At 36.1% G+C, this 24188-nt stretch overlaps 1 protein-coding gene and 2 non-coding genes across 9 annotated transcripts in view; 2 read left to right on the top strand and 1 right to left on the bottom strand.

Annotated features, from left to right (window-relative positions):
- LOC103510644 (glycine receptor subunit alpha-4) overlaps positions 1–24188 on the top strand; it is a 140923-nt gene that overhangs the window by 80350 nt on the left and 36385 nt on the right. The gene's annotated exons all lie outside the window — the stretch shown is intronic.
- On the bottom strand, positions 6922–6995 carry Trnan-guu. Its single transcript has one exon. It is a non-coding gene; the product is annotated as a tRNA-Asn (tRNA).
- Trnan-guu lies at positions 7419–7492 on the top strand. Its single transcript has one exon. It is a non-coding gene; the product is annotated as a tRNA-Asn (tRNA).

The raw sequence follows: 24188 nt of genomic DNA, 5'->3' as shown, positions 1-24188 counted from the left end.
TTCGTCTCAGCCAGGAATTGAATCCGGGACCACCAGCTTGCAAGCCTAGTGTGATACACACTAACTTGCGAGATGACTTAGGTGTTATTCACATTATAATTGCATTTATACACCCAGTACGCACCTAATACTAAAATCAGGTATTTTTTACTGCTTGAGCTATTGTGAAAGTACTCAACTAGACACAGGTACACAGGATGTGTGTAATTTGGTTGTATAAATATACAAACAAGTAGTATACCAAGTACTTCATTCATGCAACCGTCTACGTAAAATTTATGTAAAGGTAGGCAGAAGTATTGGGTGAAATATCGTGGGCCGTGCTGAAATCGATAAATCCTCTCCCAGGAAAACCTTATTTGTTGTAAAAAGTTGTCGGTCAAATAGGTATACGTAGGTACCTACCTAGGCAATAAAGTATCTTAAATGCCAACCGTTACACTACTGAGATTGACTACCATAATATAATGGTCCTTTGGGGACTATTCAGATTAAATAACGTATATTTTACTTTTATTATCTTACTATACCTCATTTACGCAATTAAAGTAATTAATTGAGCATGAGATAGTATTAAAACATGGAATACACTTTTTTAAACACAAAAGCAGTACTAATTTCCCAAAAACGTTCAATTAAACACTGTACTTGAACATAATGTGTTCAAGTAATATTATTACAAATGTGTTGTTAATTTGTGAATTAACTAATCAACTCGGTGTCACTCTCATGACGATTGCTGACCGTCGCGCTTGCTAGTCCGTTTAATTTTTACCGCGAGAGCAAATAGTAAATCATCTAATATCATCTATCTCTTACTCGAAGAAAAGATTTTTAATCGTATTGCACAGAAATTATGAATCAAAAATTATTAGGAGGTCGGTGCCCTACAATCTACAATGCAGTAACGGGACATTATTTTTCTCTTCTAACCAACCAGCTGGAAAACTCTCTTCTTGTTTCAAACTCTTTTGTTTTTCTTTCATTTGTTTTCTTCGTTTTTTCCTTCCTCAACGTATGATCCAATACGATTTTCAATGTCTTTTCCGATTTTTCGTCTGGCGAAATTGGCTTGTGAAAAGAAAATCCATGGGTCGAAAATACGAAGGGGAAAATTGTTCCCTGTTATTGATGAGGATTTTCTAATAATTAAATAATCAGTAACGGACGGATTTTGTTTCTTGGGTATTGTGTTAGGCGAGATTCTAAAAGAAAAAAAAAAAAAAAAAAAAAAAAAAAAAATGGGCCTAAAGGTATCAGAATCCCATCGAAAAATAATAATCAATCCTGGTCTAGTCTTTCCTGACCGATGCAGATATTTAAATTTCTGATACAAACTTTAATTTCTCTAAGAACACATACCTTAGGTAAGTTCCCATTTGATAAAGAAAAAACAATACAAGGAAATATAAACAATGCAAACCAAAGTGTACCCTTTAGGTAGGTTCTGTGAGAAAAATAAGGAACTCATGTAGGTAATGTCTAATGTCACTGTGTCTAGTTAGGATAAAGTGATTGACGGCTAACTTTGTTCCTGGACAGTAAGCCAAGCAGAACCACTGTATAATTGGTATGCATAATACCAATTTGGCACTATCCATGTGAATGCTGAATATTCAGGTAAAGCTAAGGAGAAAAGAAAGGGTTATAAGTTCATTTCTTTACAAAATAAAACAAACATGTACCTATGACTATGACCTAACACTGAGAAAAAAATAAGTGATAGATTGCCACAAGTTAGGGTGGAAGAACTCTATTACTGGGCTACTTTCCTTCATTTAGGCTGTGGGAATACATAGGGTCAAGCTTCCCGATATACATAGAGTTCAATATTAGAGTTCCGGAACCCAGTCTTTCGATTGAGTTTCCAGTTTTTTTCTCAGTGTAAATTAAAAATATACTTAGAGGTACTGAATTACTGATAAACGTACGTTTTGTAACCGTCTAAAATATGTCTTTCTTATCGTCCTGATCTGTTTCTATAACTCGATCTACTTCATTCAACATGTCATACTTACTGTTATTAATATAAGAAAGGAAAGAAGTGTCAAAACTATAACAGATTGACCCTTCTAACCCACCTTCCTTGATAAGTTGCTAAATAATGATAGAAAAAGTAGATAGTATGTATCTTGTATCTACTTTCTAGATACAATAGCAATAGCCTATCATGAAGCTGTTTAAAAAAGAAAAGAAAAAAAACTAAAGATGAGGTGACTTTGGAAACACTAGTTTTCCGCTGATCAATGAAGTGAAGCAACGTCTCGTAGGGTGGAAGAATGCACTTTGGCCAAACCAACAACAGCCTGCTCCTGTAAGAATAATAACTCTCGGCTTTTTTAATCATCATCATTATTTGAAATATTTGAATTATTTTGCCAAGAGTGTGGTGTACCAAAAACTTATTACATTGAATATCCTTTTTAGTTCACCCTATTGGATTTAATCCTCGTACCTCAGCAGTATGAACAGTTATACGTACTGTTCATTTTTCTTTCAAGTTACAATGTTTCTTTCAATCTGATACTGTTTTCCGAGTTTTCTTCTCAGTATCACGTTTGATTGAAAGGACTCCAGATGAAAATATGGTTTGTGTCAATGAACTATCAGAAATCAGTGCCTCTAAATGTTGGAGTGTAATGATGGGCGCTAGGCACTAGTAATGATCAAGCACTGACCAGAACTAAGTTATACCAGTGATACTTGAGCTACTGTGTATCTACCGAGTACTGCATGAGTACTAAGTATCTACTGGTTAAGTGCATTATACAGAGGTGGCGCGAAATTGACATGCAGGGGATTCAGGATAAAAACGTTAGGTATTCAGCAAAAATTTGGACTTAGTTCTTCATGTGAGTCTGGAGTAATTTTTGTGAACATCACGAGGTTCAAACTTATACAGATTAGTTCGTTAGAATGTCCACTAAAGATTTATTTTTGTGATTTCTAAAAATATCATGGCCACAGAAGCCATTAAAGTGTCGCATTTTGAAAGTATCCTTATGTATACAGGTCTAAGATAAGGGTTATCCGTATTCGAATTTTCCCTCGAGTTTAGGGTCGCCTTACACCTCAGCCACTTTGGGCTTTTTGTCTACATAAGGGTTAACCCATATCTCAAATTTAGGGATACTTTCTAACTTTACTTGCCTCTTGTCTTGATACTTTACTCGAATCTGCTTTGTCTCATTTCTTCTCCTCCTGTTGAACTACAAGTCTATTTAGTCTATTCTTTCAGCCACTTTGGGCTTTTTGTCTACATAAGGGTTAACCCATATCTCAAATTTAGGGATACTTTCTAACTTTACTTGCCTCTTGTCTTAATACTTTACTCGAATCTACTTTGTCTCATTTCTTCTCCTCCTGTTGAACTACAAGTCTATTCTATCTGAACTAGTCTGAACTCCGGTCCGCAGTTCGGTTCTGGTTGAAAAGAAAAATCCCCTTTTTCCAATGAGGTACATCGAGACAGATGTTGATGAAGTGACAGGCATTATTTCCACCATAGTGGAGTGGTATTGAATCTGCAGGTGTGCGGAAGAGAATGACGAATTTCGAGCAGTTATTGTAGTTATATCATGCCGAAGGAAGTATACCTGTTCTCAATGAATTAATGAACTTTTATTTGTAATTAAAGACGTCAACTCATAGCTACATACTGAAACTCAGGTAGGTAGATAGATACAAACTTACAGATAGTAAGGTAGTACTACACTTTTATTGGTACCTATTGCTAGAAAATATGAAAACCAAAAAGACTGTACGAATTCTTTTCAATAAAATTATGGATTGACCCAGTTCTGCAGACGTATGTGAGGATAACATGTGAAGATGCATATCTGTGCATATTTCCTTACGATATGTAGAATGTTTTCTGTACGAATTCTTTTCAATAAAATTATGGATTGACCCAGTTCTGCAGACGTATGTGAGGATAACATGTGAAGATGCATATCTGTGCACATTTCCTCACGATATGTAGAATGTTTCGTTACGGCGAATAATGAGCGTAAAGAACCAGCCGATAATCGGAGATCAAACACATGACATTCCGATCTTTAAGCGGTCTAGCGTGGCAGCTGAAGAAAGTGTCTCCTTAGAGACAGTTTAGTTGCGGTTTAGTCTCGAGAAGTATGACTAGTCAAAATTTGGCCAATGTTATCTAGCGGTTAGCGAATATCGGTTGTTGCAAAAAGTTACTTTTCTTGTTCTATAACCTATAGGAAATAACGCATTGTGATTGGCTGAAATTTTCGACGGTCAGTTTCTCATCTCAAAATAGGAAATCTCAAGGAAAATTTACAAAACAAAGCTTATAAATTTAATAGAGTCAACTCTTCAACTATAAATGGACGTAAACGAGATCTTTATGGCTTTTGGAATTATAGCGGAAAAGGCAGCTGAACTTGAACTTGGTGTAACGATGAATAACCGACTGCACATCAAGGTAGAAGATGATCTGGAACTCTTTAGGAATAAGAATAGGTTACCTTCGCCACAATAGAGACAATCAGCAAAATTCATTACTAGCTACAACGTGCAGTAAACCAGCGCAGCTACACTGTTAAACCGTTGAGCTAATCGGACTACATGTCCTACTTCGACAGTCTAAAACTTCACTTACAAGAACTGAAATGAATCTCCACAATAGACCATCAGCACAATGTATGATGGAACCTGTCGCCTATTTTGCTGAAAGCCATTAAAAGTAATGGTATCCCGTTAGACAATTTTCTAAATCCATAAATACATTGGAATCACATCTCCTGAAAGTTTACAAAGCAAATTTCAAATCATATTACTGAGAACAATACAAAATATAATCGATAGTGAGATATATGAGGGCAATGGAAAAGGAGCTTGGTATTAGCCGATAGTTTAATGATAATAACCTTAATAGCAGGTAACTAAATATATTATGTAGGCAATAAGTACTCGAACTAGCAATATACGAGTTTTTCAACCTACATACTCGTATTGTACATTTTGAAAATACATATACATAACATAAAACCACAAAACGTTTTTCTAAACGATCTGATAATAACCTTAATAGCAGGTAACTAAATATATTATGTAGGCAATAAGTACTCGAACTAGCAATATACGAGTTTTTCAACCTACATATTGTACATTTTGAAAATACATATACATAACATAAAACCACAAAACGTTTTTCTAAACGATCCCAATTTTATTAAAATAAATAATAATAATAATAAAAAAAAACTGATTCTTAGTCTATGAGGGCCAAATATCTCTCTTGACCCCTGGTAAAATTGCGTTTGTCTAGTAAACAATTTTGTTCATCGCCCCTGATTGTAGCCCATAAGTTTGAAGCTTTGAAGGGATGTTCAAAGAAAGTGAGAAGAAATTATTCTCTTTAGAGACAGCCCTTTTCAGAACTCTTTAAAAGGAGTTGTAGAGCGCCTCTTAAAAAGGGCTATATCCTATTGAAGAAAGTACTTGTATCCCGTTGATCGAAAAAGAACCCTTTATTAATTTGGCCTCAATAGTGAAGAGCCTTCGTTTCTAAAAGAATCATTTTGAATTATTTATAAACAATGTCATCTATTCAGTTTGCGAATTTTACACTCTCCAAAAACTACTTTCATTTCAGTAGAATAACTTCTTACAAAGTCCTAGAACTAAAGAGACAAGGGCAGTAAGAGAAAAAACAAAGCTACAAAGAAGCGTTCAAGCTAGTTTTCATTAACGTTTTCGGTTATTGGCGGTTATCTAACCACAAAGAAGTTTGAAAAGGATTTTCAGGTAAATAGATTATGTTGCTTAGGATAGTGACTTGCTGTTTTTTGAAGCAACTTTCGTAGGGGATTACGAGGGCTTTAGTTTGTTAAGCATTCGATCATTGTCACAAGGTGCCACCCGTCCTTGTGACAATGTATCTTTTCCATCAGCAAAACAGAAGTTTGCTGTTTTATCTGAAAGGAAAGCTTTATTGTTTTCTTCACTAAAAAGTAACACCAGCATTTTTCTTTGACAGGTTTTCTAACACGACATTATTTTTGATTGTCACTTTAGGTATACTTTTCTTTTCGAAAATATAACGAAAGGACTTCCCACAGAGGTTGTTTTGCAGACGATTTGGTTATTGGTTGTTAACGACTGTCTTACCGCAAAGACTTGGTTTAAATACCGTTCCCAATTTCAAAAATTTCAAGTCTAATCAGAATCCCCTTATTTCACATTCGACTAGGGCCCTAAAAGAGTCAAACTATTTTGCAGACGAATTGGTTAGGCCGTTTTCAATCTCATCCTGAGGCTCCATGGAAAGCATCCCATTTCACACGGGCCGTGCCGCCACTGGTCCTGTCATTGACAACACAATTGAGGTCATTGAACAGAACAGTTCTCACTGGGAAAATGAGAGACGAGAACTGGAAACAGGGAAGAGAGCCATCAGCAAGAATGCTTTAAGAAATATGAGATCCAAGAAGATAGGAAAAAGAATATCTGATATATCAATACGTCATATACAGTATGAAGAACAGTTCTCACTGGGAAAATGAGAGACGAGAACTGGAAACAGGGAAGAGAGCCATCAGCAAGAATGCTTTAAGAAATATGAGATCTAAGAAGATAGGAAAAAGAATATCTGATATATCAATACGTCATATACAGTATGATTTTTTTCCATGATGAATTTTTCCAGATGTCAATTACCTATCTCGGAGATGAATTATCCGCTTGGAAACTGTTAAAAACGTTTGTAATAAGACGCTGGCTGTTTTGTAACCTGTGTGATTTTCGTCAAATACTTCGTGATGAGTAGATAGGAAATTATTTTGACTGAAATCTCCACATATTTCTTGGTGCTTACGAGTTTTTCTTCTGCCAAAAGCATTCTTTTCCTTTTTGAAGAGCATAATATACTGTCCTCATAAGAATAACAAAAAAATCCGCCCCCGGGTGGATTCGAACCACCAACCTTTCGGTTAACAGCCGAACGCGCTAACCAGTTGCGCCACGGAGGCTTGGTGTAAGATTGTGATGAAAATTTGATTATTATGACAAGTTCGATTTGAAAATTATTAGGAGGTAGATAGTAATTGATCAATGTAGGTAGGTACTACCTACATATCGGCCAATTTAAATTTTAATTGATAAAAGTTTTCTTCTATTGCTACCTACCTACTCGTACATCATACCTACCTTCTTCTGACTCTCAACAGATTGACCCTTCTAACCCACCTTCCTTGATAAGTTGCTAAATAATGATAGAAAAAGTAGATAGTATGTATCTTGTATCTACTTTTTAGATACAATAGCAATAGCCTATCATGAAGCTGTTTAAAAAAGAAAAGAAAAAAAAAAAAACTAAAGATGAGACTAAGCGATGGCTAAGCATTGTCCTCTTTATAAATTGATGTGATGAGCGATTTTCTGTACGAATACAAGCCTCCGTGGCGCAACTGGTTAGCGCGTTCGGCTGTTAACCGAAAGGTTGGTGGTTCGAATCCACCCGGGGGCGAATTTTTTATGACAAAATTAATGGATTTCTTTTTGTTTAGTAATTAGGTACCGTACCTATTCTGATCTATTCAAATAGTTTACCTATGCCTTTTTGCCCCAAAGTAATTTTCCAAAACCTGACGAAGCTAAAATTTTAAAGGATTGAATGGCAAAATTTCGTCTGTAGGCCCTGAGCTGGTAAACAAGTTAACATCCTCTGGTATACAAGCTAACATCGCATCGATTGCCCGTTAACAATCAAGATCTCTTTATTTATTTATTTTTTATGAACGCCTAACTACTATTAATTATGCAATGTGGCAAACACATAAAACGGACAATGCTTGTTGAGGAAGGGGAGGTGATGTTATCTTATGATCGCCTGCTATCTAATGTGTATGCAATATGCTAAACATTTTTAATGGTCACAAATACCATAGAATAGATGGAGTAGGTACCTACCTTCTTATTTTCTTTTCGAAGAAAATTGAACACTGAATACTAGGCCTTCGATGAGACGACGAAAATCTGGATCCAGTGAATCCCAGGGATCCACTCGGGGACTGGATTCCCGGGAATCCAAATGAATCCAGATTCTTGAATCCATCGAATCCCAGATTTGTTGGATTCATTTGTGGAATAGGTCCCCAGCCAACACTCGCGTGTTGACATGCTGCCTCAAGAAACAAAACTAAAAACCGCATGTTGAGCTGAAGAATTTTTGGATCGATCAACTGATCCAGTATTTATAATATACAGCTCGAATAATTTTATTACCAAAGAGACCCTTTGCTTCAGCAATAGGCTACTAAAATTACGAGTATTGTGGGAAAAATCTCTAACTATATGTTAAGGACTAGATACCTAAACGTCGACTGGAATTGAACCCACGCCTTCCTGATTACCAGACGAGCGTCTTGACCACTACACCACCGAAGCAGAACTATAAATATGCGTAGATACTCGTATATATGATAGGATATAGCATTTGCTGAAAGCCATTAAAAGTAATGGTATCCCGTTAGACAATTTTCTAAATCCATAAATACATTGGAATCACATCTCCTGAAAGTTTACAAAGCAAATTTCAAATCATATTACTGAGAACAATACAAAATATAATCGATAGTGAGATATATGAGGGCAATGGAAAAGGAGCTTGGTATTAGCCGATAGTTTAATGATAATAACCTTAATAGCAGGTAACTAAATATATTATGTAGGCAATAAGTACTCGAACTAGCAATATACGAGTTTTTCAACCTACATATTGTACATTTTGAAAATACATATACATAACATAAAACCACAAAACGTTTTTCTAAACGATCTTTTCTAACAAGTTTTCTAAAGCGCGCTGTAATATGTGCTTAATAACTGTGCTAGCATTTACAGGGAAATTTCAAGTCGAGAAGAAAGTTTTCAAGAAACTTTAAATATTTACAGAAGCATATTTAGAAAGATCTTTAATTGAAATAGAATTTAAAACAAATATTGCTTTACATATCTAAATAGAAAAAGGAATTTCTAGTTCTTCGCTTACTAGAGCTTGGAAACACGTTCATTGCATCGCAAAGGCTAGGGAACAAGGATTTTGTAGCTATCTGATGGGTCCGGTTGTTTTCGACAGGAAGGCCAGGGACTACAGACTTCTCTTGAAATTTTAATTCACATTGGAATGTCTCTGAACAGTCTGTAGACCCAGGCCTAATATAGCTATTAGAGATTTTTGTTTAAATTTACTGAAGTGGAACAAACTTGCTGAAGTTTTAACAAGAAGGTCCCAGAAAGCTGGGTTAGACTCGTTTCATAGTGGTCACTAAAGAAAAAACAAATGCAATCTTGCGGTTAAATTAATGTATTTCTGTTTCGAAAGGTATTTACCCCTAACTTGAAAAGCGTGACAATGACATCTCCACTAATTTGGTAGTGGAGATGTTATTTTCCCCGCTCAATATAATTTTGTTTACTAACACGTTTTCTTTTGTTTGTTTCAGGACTCACTTCACAATTTTACTCTTGCTTATAGTTCAGGTAAGATATTTTTCTCAGACACCTGTTAAGTGGCCTTCAAAAGCCTTTTCTAAATTCTGTTTGTGAACCAATTCTAATGCGAACTAATTTTGGAATCCCACTGTACATTATAAACCAACAATGCTGGCCACATAACCCTTATTATACCCTTGGTGGAAGTTTTGCACTCTTTTGGGATAGGTATTTCCCATAAGTTTTAATATGTTTAATGAACGCTATTCAAAGTTTATCCATATAACGAGAGGAATGAAAAAGGTGATTAGCCCTCTAGTTATGTTAAATATAAACATGCTCGTAAAAGCTCGCAAACTAAAAAAAGGGGTCGGTTTTGGACGTAAAACTTTTACATTTAAACCTTACATTGGCAAAGAGTCGTTTTGAATGCCATGATACTACAGAGATATAGTTGTAAATATAAAATTATTTATACAGTTTAGGTGCAAATAACATTTCTGTGTTGTGTTGAGGCACCAAAGTAAAGAGCGAGATATAGGTAGTTGTAGAAAAGAAAAGGGAATGGAGAGAGTGATCTGATAGATTTTTAGTGGATGTGACAAATCTCATAGATTTTTAGTTTTCTTTTTGATTTGAGAACTATTGTTGAACAAATCGATCAAACATTATTGATGCTTAAGATAAAATCTGACAAAAAATAATTTTGAATTATTTATAAACAATGTCATCTATTCAGTTTGCGAATTTTACACTCTCCAAAAACTACTTTCATTTCAGTAGAATAAAAACAAAAATTAGTCCAACGGTTAACAATTAACATAGTATACGTATACCTGGTCCTCCCCTTTGTAACGCTATCAGCAATATTAATTGACATAAGATATGTAGGTACATATGAGATATAACCGAACCAGAACTTAAATCAATTGAGTTCTGAAGGAAAACTGTTAACAGTTAATGGATTGGAAGAACAGTTGGGAAAAATTCTGGAGAAAAGAAAAACAAGTTTTCTAAATTTCATCAAAATCGGACGAACCGTTGGGCAGTTATAACGAAACAGACATAAATGAAACAGACATAAACGAAACAGACATAAATGCAAAATCATCAACTTCCACCGATCCGATCTCCCAAAAATATGTGTCATTGACTCAAACATGTCTCAAAGTAATGAAAAACCGCAACTCAAAGCCCAACATCAAAAGAGGAAAGTCCAACAACAAATCATGCCGCCCAGCAGCCCCAGCCAACGAACGAAAGACAAAAGAATTCCGCACCGACCGAGAATTGAACCCGCGACCTCCGGATCAGATAAATCACCTAGTCATAAACAGACAGGACGGGATAGATGTAAAGATAATTGATAATTATGTTGGGCGCAAGTCAAACCTCCAACCCTACACTTAAGATATTTGAAGATAACAATCACAACATCTTAAACAACACAACAACAACAACAACAACAACAACAACAACAACAACAACAACAACAACATTAAAAACAACAACAACTCTAACAATAATAACATGGTCCTACCTACACCGCAACAACAAATGAAAATTACCTCTCAAAGTCTCAAAGCTCAAGGTCTTACGACTTGAGTAAGTAATTTTGAATAAAATTAAAAAATTCATTGTTAAATCCATAGGTTATCTATGCGTACGCCCATGACATCTTGAACGAATTAGCTGGCGTCTATGATGATATGAGATATGCTATAAGAAATAAGGTCTAGAGATGGAAATATGATTTATAGGCAACTTTGAATGATACCATTGACTTATCAATCTTATCACGTAGGTAAAACTAGATAAAGGAGAATGGAAAGTTTAGAATGTTCAGACAAACATTGACAGACCTATAAAAGCGTTAGAAAATGTTGGTTTTCTAAAGCAGAAAGGAACAAGAGAAGGGTAAAAACCCCCAATAAATACTTCTCAATTGGCAAATAGAAATCGGTAAAAAAAAAGCTTAGATTTGTCGAACTGAGATAAATTGGATTAAACTGTAATGATTAGATAAGGGAACTGCAATTTTACGAGAAGTTGAAGAATACGCAGGATCTAATGAAAATAACGCAATGGGAAAGTTTTCCGTACTGCCAGATTTCTTACATCAGTCATTTTTACGTCAGTCAAGCTTGTGATTATGAGGAGACACCTATAAAACCAGCTGCAGAATGGATCAATTGGCCACAAGGAAGCAGAATGACAATACAACCTCGCCTTGGAACTTTCAATAGTCTTGCAATGATGATCATTCAAAAGTTTTGAATAGCGCACAAGTAGGCCAAACGTAGATCGATAGGTTTCTGGTTTAGTAGATATCCTATTGATTCTCTTGAGTTATTCAGACGTCAGAATAGAAATAAAGATGTCATATCTGACGGACAATGGAACTGCAAATGCAAGTAGACTGTAACTTTTACCTAGTTGTAGTAACTGTTACCTAGTTGTAGTAACTGTTACCTAGTTGTAGTAACTGTTACCTAGTTGTAGTAACTTTTACCTAGTTGTAGTAACTCTTACCTATAGTTGTAGTAACTTTTACCTAGTTGTTTAATTGTTTACAATAAATTAATAGAGCGCCTTTTATAATTAAAACCAAGAGGTGAGAAAGGTTGCCTCATCATAGGTCAGAGACTGATGAGGAATGTAGGAAATGACTGAACCCGGGTCAGTGGTGTAGCAGTCTAGTAGTGGAACTTTTGACAATCTCAAGACAGGAGATCTTTTTTATGAGGACAGTAAAAATGATCATTTGAATCATGTACTAATTAAAATTGATTCCTTTAGAAAAATTGGAAAGGAAAGAGAGACTGATCTGTCAAAGTACAATATAAAACCAAGAGGTGAGAAAGGTTGCCTCATCATAGGTCAGAGACTGATGAGGAATGTAGGAAATGACTGAACCCGGGTCAGTGGTGTGGCAGTCTAGTAGTGGAACTTTTGACAATCTCAAGACAGGAGATCTTTTTTATGAGGACAGTAAAAATGATCATTTTTGAATTATGTACTAATTAAAATTGATTCCTTTAGAAAAATTGGAAAGGAAAGAGAGACTGAGCTGTCAAAGTACAATCTTTTTTTTAGTCCAGCAGTGAAGTTATATTCACGGGGGTTTAACCCTCCATTGGGCCACAAACTCCCAACCTCCTCACATTAACCTCATCCAGCCTGAGTGATGCCAGAAAAGCCAACAGCCCGCGATTTCCTAAATCTTTACCCATCCGGAGACCAACCAACCACGTGCAACGTTAACTTGTGATTCGTTAGGCACTGTGGTGTATTCAACATGCTATATCGCGACGCCATTGGCTAAAGTCAATATCTGACTTTATCCTATCCTAGAACAATTCCATCTTATCAGTGCTTCTTCAAGCTTTTGATGTAGGTAAGCCCTTCTTCAAGCATTGGATCTACGCGTCTGATTGTATGATCTAGCTTATGGTGTGTGTCCCGTGTAAGCTAAGTTCACATATTTTCTCGAGAAAAATGCAAAGATGTCAAAAAAATCTTCTCCGACAACATCTGTTTCATTTTGAAACAGATTTGAAGAACATTTTTTTGTGTGAAAAATATTTCTTTTTTATGAATTATGGTTTTCATAGATTTTTTTTTCTTCTTCCTAAAAAAATGCATATTAATTTGAATTCTTTCTATGGGGACGTTTTTGATCCATTTATAATTTTTAGACATTTTTTGTTTTGGATTTCTTTAAGATTTTAAAAGTGCTGTACGAGCTACAGAAGAGATAAAATTACGTGGGTATTTTATATTATTTTTTGACCAAGAAGTCATTTGGTGCAAAATCGGAATAATTAGTGCAATCAGTTAATTTTTAATATTCTTCAAATTTCAAAAGGATAGATAGGACTGAAATACATAACATAGGTGTTTGATATTAGGTATTATTTTTGAATTTTTCTTATTAAACTCCCAAGGAAGCACCTAGCTGCATACATTCCTTGCCTTCCGTAAAGGAGTAGCAAAAGAGAAACGGCCTTTTCAAATTAACAATTCCTTCTTCTCCAATAGCTATATCCTCTCCATTAAATAACTCGTAATTTTTAGCACTGATATTATAGATTACATTATAGTGATAGTCTCAGACAATCATAATAGCTTCAGACTGAGAATTTGAATGTATAAAATCGTACAACTTTCTTTTCAGCGTTGCATAAACATCTTTACTATCTCTTCAACTTGAATATTTACGGTCGGTATCATATTGCTAAGCATAAAAAAAAAGAAGAAAAAAAAAAATCAAGTACGTAGGTAGAAAAAAAAATCAAATAAAAAATATTGAACTTGAAACAAAACCATGAAGTTGTTCTTTTTCAAAACAACTTTTTTTTATATTGAACTTCTCTGCACAAAATGTAAATAAGTGTTTTTTATTTATATCAAAAATTAGGTGAAAGAAAGTAAAAAATCAATGATGAGTAGGTATGATTTTTTTTACACATAATCTAAATTTCTCCGGAAAAGAGAAAATTATTAGATTACTATGAACTCTTCTTTTCTTTACCCACGTGTCCAAAAGAAGCTGGATTTTCGCTCTTTAAAACTCAGGATTTAAGGATAGCTATACGAGCTGAAATCGAGATGGTATCGATCGAAGTAACCTTTATTAGGTAGGTGCTCTGTCCTGAGCTGAGAGAGTCAGACTATGCTGATGCTGGAAAATGTCAAATTATATCTCAAATTTCGGAGAAAAAAAGTTGCAAGTTTCACTCTAAGTATTCCTGTCAATTTTAATGTTAAATAAGTGAACAACCTACACCGCAGATTTTGAAATAGTCATTCTCCAGCTCTCCTTTTCAGTAAATTCTCTCTGATATCAGGTTAAGCTTCATAAGTCACCCCGACCCTTGAGCAAAAAGTTCCAATTCAAAGGACTTGCTTACCTTGGTCAAAATTCCGCTCCTTTCCGGCAAAGAAAACCACTGAAAGCCAATTTCACAGCACAGCAAACACACGACCCGGGCGCGAAAAAAAAAAAACAATCGACTGTAACACTTTGAAAAAATCACTCGAAAAACGCCGGAAAAACCGTCGAAAAATCGGCCTCAAAAGTTCGCAAAGTTCTTTAACGCGAGGCTAGATCTAGGATTATCAAAAACATTATACATAGAAAATGTAAACAAGATTTTCAACATCGGCTAAGATAAGTAATATGTTGTATTATCTATTAGTTTTTTTTTTTTTTTTTTTTTTTTTTTTTTCTCAGTGTGGGCTCTTGTTATAGGTATTTGACTAGGTTTCGCTTTTTTTCCCACTATGAATATTAGAATGTAGATTTACTGACTTATTAAAAAAATATCTTGATTCATGGTATACGGATGGCTTGAGTTTCGTTTATTTGGTAAGTTAAGAGATCAATATTAATTTATGTAGGCAATACGCAACACATGTTATGTTGTATTATGTACATTGTACATACATAAGTTGGTAACTTAGTATGTACCTAATTATTATTATTGTACTTTACTATGTAATCTTTCATGTAATTGTAATATTTTTACGTTTGAAAGAATAAAAAAAAAAATAAATAAATAAATAAAATAAATTTAGGTATACGGATGGCTTAAGTTTCGTTTATTTGGTAAGTTAAGAGATCAATATTTATGTAGGCAATACGCAACACATGTTGTATTATGTACAATGTACATACATAAGTAGGTATCTTGGAAAGTTCTCTATGTATAATGTAGAAATCAGGCAGTCGCTGTTGAATGCAAAAGTTCCCGAGGCATCACTGAAGTTAAGCAACGTTGCTTGTGGTCGGTATCCGGATGAGTGACCATCTCGAGTTGGTAACTTGGAAAGTTCTCTATGTATATAATGCAGTCGCTGTTGAATGCAAAAGTTGCCGAGGCATCACTGAAGTTAAGCAACGTTACTTGTGGTCGGTATCCGGATGAGTGACCATCTCGAGATACCCTAGCACAGAGCACACCTAAGTTGTCACTTGAGATAGGGCTCAATTTCCCAGAAGGTTAAAAAGTTTCTCCTCCGTTTTAAGTTTTATACTCTTGCCCTTGACACTAGAAATCTACTGATGTACTTATGGCGTCTCCACCGATCAATATCCAACAATTTATGTCATCCAACATTTTATATCAAAGCACGTCATTACATCGATTGCTACTTCTCTTTTATCCAAGGTACAATAAAAAGCTATGTGTACAATAAAAACCTATAGGGAAGAACAAGATAAAAGCCCGTAAAATCAGAAAGAAGGCAGGCAGGAACGAATAAACAAGACAATTTTCACGGAGCTTTCAGAAAATTTAAGTGCGGGAGGTAATAAAATTTGAAATCTCGTATAGATTTTGACATCTCATCTCAATGGTGATGTTCGGAAACTTGAAAAGGATTTTATTCTTAAAAGAAACTTTGTAGTTTTCAATACATTTTCTTTTGTAGTGATGCCGCCACTCGACCTCACGGGACTGAGTGCACCCCGAACTCCAAGCACGGAGCCGAAAAAAACTTCAACTCCGCCGGGCATTGAACCCGGGACCTCCGGCGTGCAAGCCTTTCAATACATTTTCTTTTGTAGTGATGCCGCCACTCGACCTCACGGGACTGAGTGCACCCCGAACTCCAAGCACGGAGCCGAAAAAACTTTGACTCCGCCGGGAATTGAACCCGGGACCTCCGGCGTGCAAGCATAGTGTGATACCCACTAGGCCACTGAGGCTACTACCTAATTAAATTAAAATAAAGCACGATACACATCGGTATACAATTATTTTTATACATGGTCCTCTTGTTAGCACGGTACTTGGAAACCAAATCTCTTATCCGTCCATCAAAAATCAAAAACCTCTATCATCTCACTGACCTGAAGATCATCCGATAACAAAACAGAGAATTCAGCCAATTCTGCATCTGTCAGAATTCAGCCAATTCTGCATCTGTCAGAATTCAGCCAATTCTGCATCTGTCAGAATTCAGCCAATTGGTCTAGCCGCGCGAGCCCCGAGCCGAGGTACGTGACGGGGTCTACAGTGGGTCACAACAGTCCCGGGCCCACAGACTCAAGGTTAAGTAGGCGGGGCAAACCCATCTGAAAAAATCCGATCGGAAGTAAATTCAGTCCAAATTTCCAACATTATAACAGTAGAGGCTTTGTTGAGGATTATTTGCCCTACTTTTTGACCTGAATTTAGAAGTAAATTCAGTCCAAATTTCCAACATTATAACAGTAGAGGCTTTGTTGAGGATTATTTGCCCTACTTTTTGACCTGAATTTATTTTTTAAAAATTACTTTATTTACACCACCGGACAGTTAGGACTGTTCAGTCCTATTACAGTAGTATTTGATATTTAGGTGTTAGGACAGGAGTCAAACCCCGTAGCTACCTTGACACCTCCCTAAAATTTAGAGGACACGTTTGACCTCCAAAGCAGTCACCCATCCAGATTAAGCGTTTTTTAGCTTCGGTGTTTTCTTGAGAACTCGTAGGGCTCTTTTTGAGTGGCCTTTTCCTCATATTGTCATGAGTGTTATTTTATGTAGGTATTACTAACTATTTAACCAACTAACTACCTAAATTTTCCACCACCGCCATCGTATTCAAATCGCTTATGAGAAGGTAACCATATCACTCTTTTCAATAGCACACTATTCCGCTGGTCCAGCACTGACGTTATCTTCAAATTCTGAAAAACCAGCGAAGCCTGCTAAACTTAGCTGTGGCTATTGATATATCAAATATTTCACCCAACCCAAGGACTCGAACACTTCCTTTGGAAGAAAGACCTTAAACATTATTTCGACCTTAATAACTCTGAAGATTACCTATAATGGTATGATGGCTTATGTTTTCATCTGGTGATCATGTTGCGTGCATGATGCATTATGTTTATATTATGGAAATGTTCTGATAGTTTAATTACAATTCTTTCAACATTGATGAGATACTTATCGGTCGAAATTAATGTTGAAATCATATGTTTATTTATTATTTTTTTGTATTTTTTTAGACAAGTACGGAGACAAGGTCACCTGTTACTTTAATCAAAATGCATAAATAATTTATGAATTAAATAATCTAGTTCGATGATTTTCTTTAAGTTCCGGTTTTGGTACTTAACATAATTTATTAGGTCAAATTGAAAAATATATATATATACATATAGAATAATCACTCAAATCGAGTTAATTTCATAATTTATTTTCTGCATCAAACTGATATTTATTAATCGGAAATTTACTCTGGAACTTGAAAAGACCAGGTTAACGAGAAGGAATTTTATAACGAAAGCCATTAATTGGCTTTTAAAACCAAATTGAAAAAAAAATCATTCTTTGCATAGTCAGTACACGTTCTTTGTTCTAAGGCGTCCTACATTCTCACTATTAACACGCATCCAATTCCATACCAAAATAGATGTGGTTGGGCAAGTAATACCCTTTCATACATGTAGCGGTGTAAGGTGCCCTGCATAGTGTTCTTACTGTATCTTATCCCGACGCAGTGGGATTTTTATCCCTTTTCAGGGATTTTTCAGGTCTGACTGGGATAAAAATGAATTTAGGGATTTTAAGGGATTTTTAACAATTTTAAGTGATAATAATTTTTATTCATCTAATAAAAATACATTAATTATTATTTAAAGTCAATATTTAAGGGTATTTGAGTGAAATTTCGAGTGTATGGCCGCCATACACGCCTTATATGGACGCTACGCCACTGCCAGGTTGTTCCTTAATGTATGCCATTTAATCATGGCTAGGTACATGAACCAGCAACTTTTACTAATGGTCCAAACGTATCATCGAAATGTTGAGTGATTAATGGAAATCACTCTTCTGCGATTAAGCTCATTTTTGGCATGGTGGATTTGTCAATGAGCAAAATATGCGCTATAGGTGAACTGAAAACACACATATGATTCATGAGAAAACACTACATTCACATAAACTGACCGTTTGGTGTGGTGCAATCGATATGTGTAAAAAAAATGGTGGAAAACTTGATCAAACTTTATTTTGTACTTATATGTTCATTATGTTACCATTTGTAAATATTTATTCTGTAAATAAAGTTTGATCTAATCGTTTAATAATAATAATAAAACTGGGTCCAACGAATCAGCTCCTGCAAGAGAGCACTTGGGGGCAAATGACTGTTACTGAATTCCATACATAATGGCAAAGTGTATACTTTCCATAGAAATGTTGCTTTTTTTGATACTCCAAATAACCTGCGTTTATCTATTTTGGAACACCCTTTATTTTATCTATTTTGCAAGTAAATAAACAGTAGATATTGTCACTCTTGCTTGGCCTTTGACACTTTCCTTTAACCACTCATCTGTAAAACCGTAGCTAATCATGAATTTCCAATGGAAAATGGCTAATAGAACTTTTCTTTAACCCATAAATCCCTTTTAAGGCATCAAAAATGTCTTTGGTGAGAATTGACAAATTAAGACTTTGGCTTTAAACTTAAAGGTCTTCCCTTAGAAATTTCCTTCCATACGAGTATCATCAAGGTACCTTTATAGTTTTGCATTGTACATATTTTTAAAATTTACCTTTATATTTTTTTATAAAACACTTTGTTTCTCGTTCTTAGGATAGGTAGCTCGTTTTAAAAAATATTTTAATTTGATTCTGTTCTAATTCATCTTTTCTTTCCTTCTTTCTTCCTTTCTCTATCTCTATTTCTTTCTCCCTTTGTTCCTGTCCGTCTTACTTTTTACCTTCCTTATTATTTCTTTCTGTCATATCCCCTAGAAGTTAGAATCAGCTTGGGGATTTTTTTATTTTTAAAGTAATTTTGAAAAATAAATGTAACACTATTTCAATTTCAATCTTTGTTTCTTTCGTTCTTTTAACCCTTTGACACCTCGTTTGTTTCCAGACAATAAATGTTCAGTGCTAAGAAGCGGTGATTGCAATATCTTTGTTTCTTTCGTTCTTTCTTTTTAACCCTTTGACACCTCGTTTGTTTCCAGACAATAAATGTTCAGTGCCAAGAAGCGGTGATTACAACAGAAGCTGTCATCGCCAGCGGGTCAGGGGGAGGAGCCACAGAATTATATCCCGTGTTTAGCAGTAGTCCTGAAGAATTTGAAGAAGAGGTGAACGAAACGAGGGACGGATTTCACGACAGTAGCGAGCAAAATAATGTAAGTGTTGAAAAAAGTATTTTAAAATAATAATAAAAAAAAGAAAAAAAAAAAACAACATGGATTTTTTTCTATTTTGATTTGATCTTTGAATATGTTTTATTTCGTTGCATAACTTTGCACCTGTGTCTTACTTCGGGTTTTGTTCCGGTTTGACAGAAGACAGATTACAAGACGGTCCAAATGCCATGCGTCGCAAAATGGATGCTAATATTACTAATTACCTGCAAGATATAGGTCAATGAACTGTAGAATTGATCTAAGTCCACAGTCAAACTATGGGTGTCTTCATGAGTTTCGATGGCCCAAATGGGTCAGAAGAACTAATCTGCATATTTCCTTCCCTACGTTCTGATCTGAAGGGTCCAATCCTCTGAAGACCAACTAGACTAGATATTACTGTGTTCAGCATGTGTGCCAGACTTCTTCAAAATCGGACCATTCGAGAAGTATCACAGAACAGACAGACAAACTGAATACAATAATATCTTCGAGTAAACTATTGTATAAGTCAAAATTAGGGCATATGATAAATGCTTCCGATCTCAATTCCGACGACTTGTGTATGCAGCTATGCAGTTGTAACTACTGCATGCAAAATCAGAATACTTTGAAGTAATATCATTTTTTACTTAACACATTGTACACGTAATGCATACAAGCACATAATCATGTATAGCAGTATAGTCTGTAGGTATAACCAATTACTCCAATTAGGTAGATTTGTGTAAGCTTAAAACCCAACTTTTAGGGCTGTTTGCTCCTACACCAATTAGGTGGGTATTGAATATTTTTTGTAAATATCCGAAGGTTTGAATCTCAACAAGACCAAAGAAAGGGGAACAAAATCTTGGTTTTTGTAAGGTTCTGATAGAGTCTTTTTTACGGAATAAAAATATTTCAAACCATGCAAGCAAGACTTAGAACTACCTAAGGTATAGCCTATAGGTGTGTCCAATGCCATCAGTAGATCTTTGTTAAGAGAAATGAAATACATAGTTACCTACATTAGTTACCAGTCCTGTTGCAATAAAAAATAATTTTGACCTTGAAAGATTACCAAATTAAGCTCTCTCAAATTTCAAAGACCTGTCAAAATAGACTCACTTAATTAGTGATCTCCTCTTTAGTCATACTCGAATTCTGTATCCTAATCTGCACCCAGAGACTTAGACGGTGAGAGAATGTTTAGCCTTAATTGAAACAATCGAGCTTATCAGACATAACAATAAAGATAACGATTAGATCCTCATTAACTTCAAGTTTGAATGTTAAAATCCGGTCCACGCGTAGCTCGCGTGCTGCCAAGTATCCAAGACAGAGTGGCGGGAATGTAAACCATTATCAGACATAACAATAAAGATAACGATTAGATCCTCATTAACTTCAAGTTTGAATGTTAAAATCCGGTCCACGCGTAGCTCGCGTGTTGCCAAGTATCCAAGACAGAGTGGCGGGAATGTAAACCTCAAGGGTGGTGGAACCAAACCAAGCACTGGAAGGGGACATAAATACTATACCCGCTAACCACCAATTAAGTCAATCTCAAAGTTGTAGTGCTTCAATCATCATGTTTCTGTGTAAAGGAGTTGTGTTTTTTAGTGTGCTAGTGATCGTGTTGTGTGTTAACCACCAATTAAGTCAATCTCAAAGTTGTAGTGCTTCAATCATCATGTTTCTGTGTAAAGGAGTTGTGTTTTTTAGTGTGCTAGTGCTCGTGTTGTGTGCGGATGAAGTCAAACAGGAAAAACCAGAAGAAGGTAAGAAAGCTGAGAAGAGAGGAGTAGATTCCTACACGGGTTATGGAGGATACTCGGAAAATCAGAATTATGGAGGAGAAAGTCAGCATTATGGAGGTGGTGAAAGTCAACAATATGGAGGAGAAAGTCAGAGTTATGGAGGAGGAGAAAGTCAACACTATGGGGGCGGAGAAAGTCAACACTATGGGGGTGGAGAAGGTCAGCAATATGGAGGAGAAGTTCAGAAATACGGAGGCGGAGATGCCACATTATACCACCGTGGTGCTGAAGAGGGTCACTCTCTAGGACACTATGGCTCTGACAATGGTCTCAGAAATACGGAGGCGGAGATGCCACATTATACCACCGTGGTGCTGAAGAGGGTCACTCTCTAGGACACTATGGCTCCGACAATGGTCATGTAGAGTACGGACATCATCATCAACATCATGGAGTACATAAACAACATCAACATGTCCATGTCAAAACAGTCACCAAGAAAGTACCAGTCCCCCACTATGTCACTGTAGAGAAGAAAGTACCCTATGAAGTCAAAGTCCCAGTTGAGAGACCAGTACCATACCATGTAGAAAAACCATATCCAGTTCATGTTGTAAAGAAAGTACATGTCCCAGTAAAACACTACGTGCCAGAACCCTACCCAATTGTGAAACATGTTGGCGTCCCATACAAGGTTCATGTCAACGTACCAAGACCCTACCATGTGGCGAAACCCTTCCCAGTGTATGTAGAAAAGAAAGTTCCTTACCCCGTTGAAAAACGTATCCCTTACCCAGTGAAGGTACACTACGATAGACCCGTTCCCTATGAAGTCAAGGTAGAGAAGAAAGTCCCTTATCCAGTTGTCAAACACGTCCCATACCCAGTCAAAGTGGAAGTTGAAAGGCCCGTCCCTTACCATGTAGAGAAACCATACCCAGTCAAAGTCGTGACGTGCCAGAACCCTACCCAATTGTGAAACATGTTGGCGTCCCATACAAGGTCCATGTCAACGTACCAAGACCCTACCATGTGGCGAAACCCTTCCCAGTGTACGTAGAAAAGAAAGTTCCTTACCCCGTTGAAAAACGTATCCCTTATCCAGTGAAGGTACACTACGATAGACACGTCCCCTATGAAGTCAAGGTAGAGAAGAAAGTCCCTTATCCAGTTGTCAAACACGTCCCATACCCAGTCAAAGTAGAAGTTGAAAGACCCGTCCCTTACCACGTAGAGAAACCATACCCAGTCAAAGTCGTGAAGGAAATCCCCTATCCCGTTGAGAAGAAAATCCCAGTGCCTTACAAAGTGCCAGTGAAAATCCCCTATGAAGTGAAAGTCCCTTATCCAGTGGAGAAGATCGTCCATGTCCCTATCCATGTCAAAAAAGAGGAAAAATGGGCTCCCCAGGAAAAATGGGCTCCTGAAAAGTGGAATGATGAACATCCCCATGGTGATAGCTACAACCACGAAACCAGCCAATATGGATCCAACCAATATGATTCTGGTAACTACGAAGGTGGCCAACACGAATCAAATGAAATCCCAGTGCCTTACAAAGTGCCAGTGAAAATCCCCTATGAAGTGAAAGTCCCTTATCCAGTGGAGAAGATCGTCCATGTCCCTATTCACATCAAAAAAGAGGAGAAATGGGCTCCCCAAGAAAAATGGGCTCCTGAAAAGTGGAATGATGAACATCCCCATGCTGATAGCTACAACCACGAAACCAGCCAATATGGATCTAACCAATATGATTCTGGTAACTACGAAGATGGCCAACACGAATCAAATAGTGCCTTTATGAAAAGTTCAAAAATCATATTTTGCTTTGCGTAGGCATTTTATTATTTTTGTGATTCTTTGATTTGCTATTTCTCTTTGAAACTGAAACAAGTAAACGCATCATTTAAATAAATTACCAAGTACTTAGATGTAATTAAAATAATTACCTACCTATGTAATTCACTTCTGATTGGATCTTGCTCCCTTTGTCGCAGTGTGCTTTTTGTCGGGCCAACAAGACTCTCAACAATACGATCACAGTGACTATGGTAAGCGTGATATCAAGAAACCTGAGGCAGAAGCCATGTCCAGAGCAGATTCCTCAAAGACTGAACAATCCCAAAAATCCTAAGAAGACTGAAGCTTGATGATCCTATTTTACATATCATTAATTGTAGTGGGTGAGATTTCTTATGTAAAGAATTTTTTGCCAGGCTACTGTTTACTATTACCTACTCATATGATAGATTATACTGAATTCTCTATCGTTCCTGAAAACAGGATAATATAGATTGGAATCTTCTGGAAGGCTCATTCTACATATTCCATGTTCCTTTGAAAGATCATATATTTAAAGAGGTCTTTCAATATTCCATGTCACCTCTCAGATTTTACTTATTTTTGAAGGGCTTCAGTAATTTCCTACTAGACACTCTTAACCAGTCAGAGTATAGTTGTTTATTGTTTACTCGGGCCAACAAGACTCTCAACAATACGATCACAGTGACTATGGTAAGCGTGATATCAAGAAACCTGAGGCAGAAGCCATGTCCAGAGTAGATTCCTCAAAGACTGAACAACAATCCCAAAAATCCTAAGAAGACTGAAGCTTCATGATCCTATTTTACATATCATTACTTGTAGTGGGTGAGATTTCTTATGTAAAGAATTTTTGCCAGGCTACTGTTTACTATTACCTACTCATATGATAGATTAGACTGAATTCTCTATCGTTCCCGAAAACAGGATAATATAGATTGGAGTCTTCTGGAAGGCTCATTCTACATGTTCCTTTGAAAGATCATATATTTAAAGAGGTCTTTCAATATTCC

This window comes from Diaphorina citri, unplaced genomic scaffold (assembly GCF_000475195.1).
Source record: "Diaphorina citri unplaced genomic scaffold, Diaci psyllid genome assembly version 1.1 scaffold626, whole genome shotgun sequence".
Taxonomy (NCBI): domain Eukaryota; kingdom Metazoa; phylum Arthropoda; class Insecta; order Hemiptera; family Psyllidae; genus Diaphorina; species Diaphorina citri.
The sequence above is the reverse complement of the archived record's forward strand: the minus strand, read 5'-3'. Positions and strand labels throughout refer to the sequence as shown.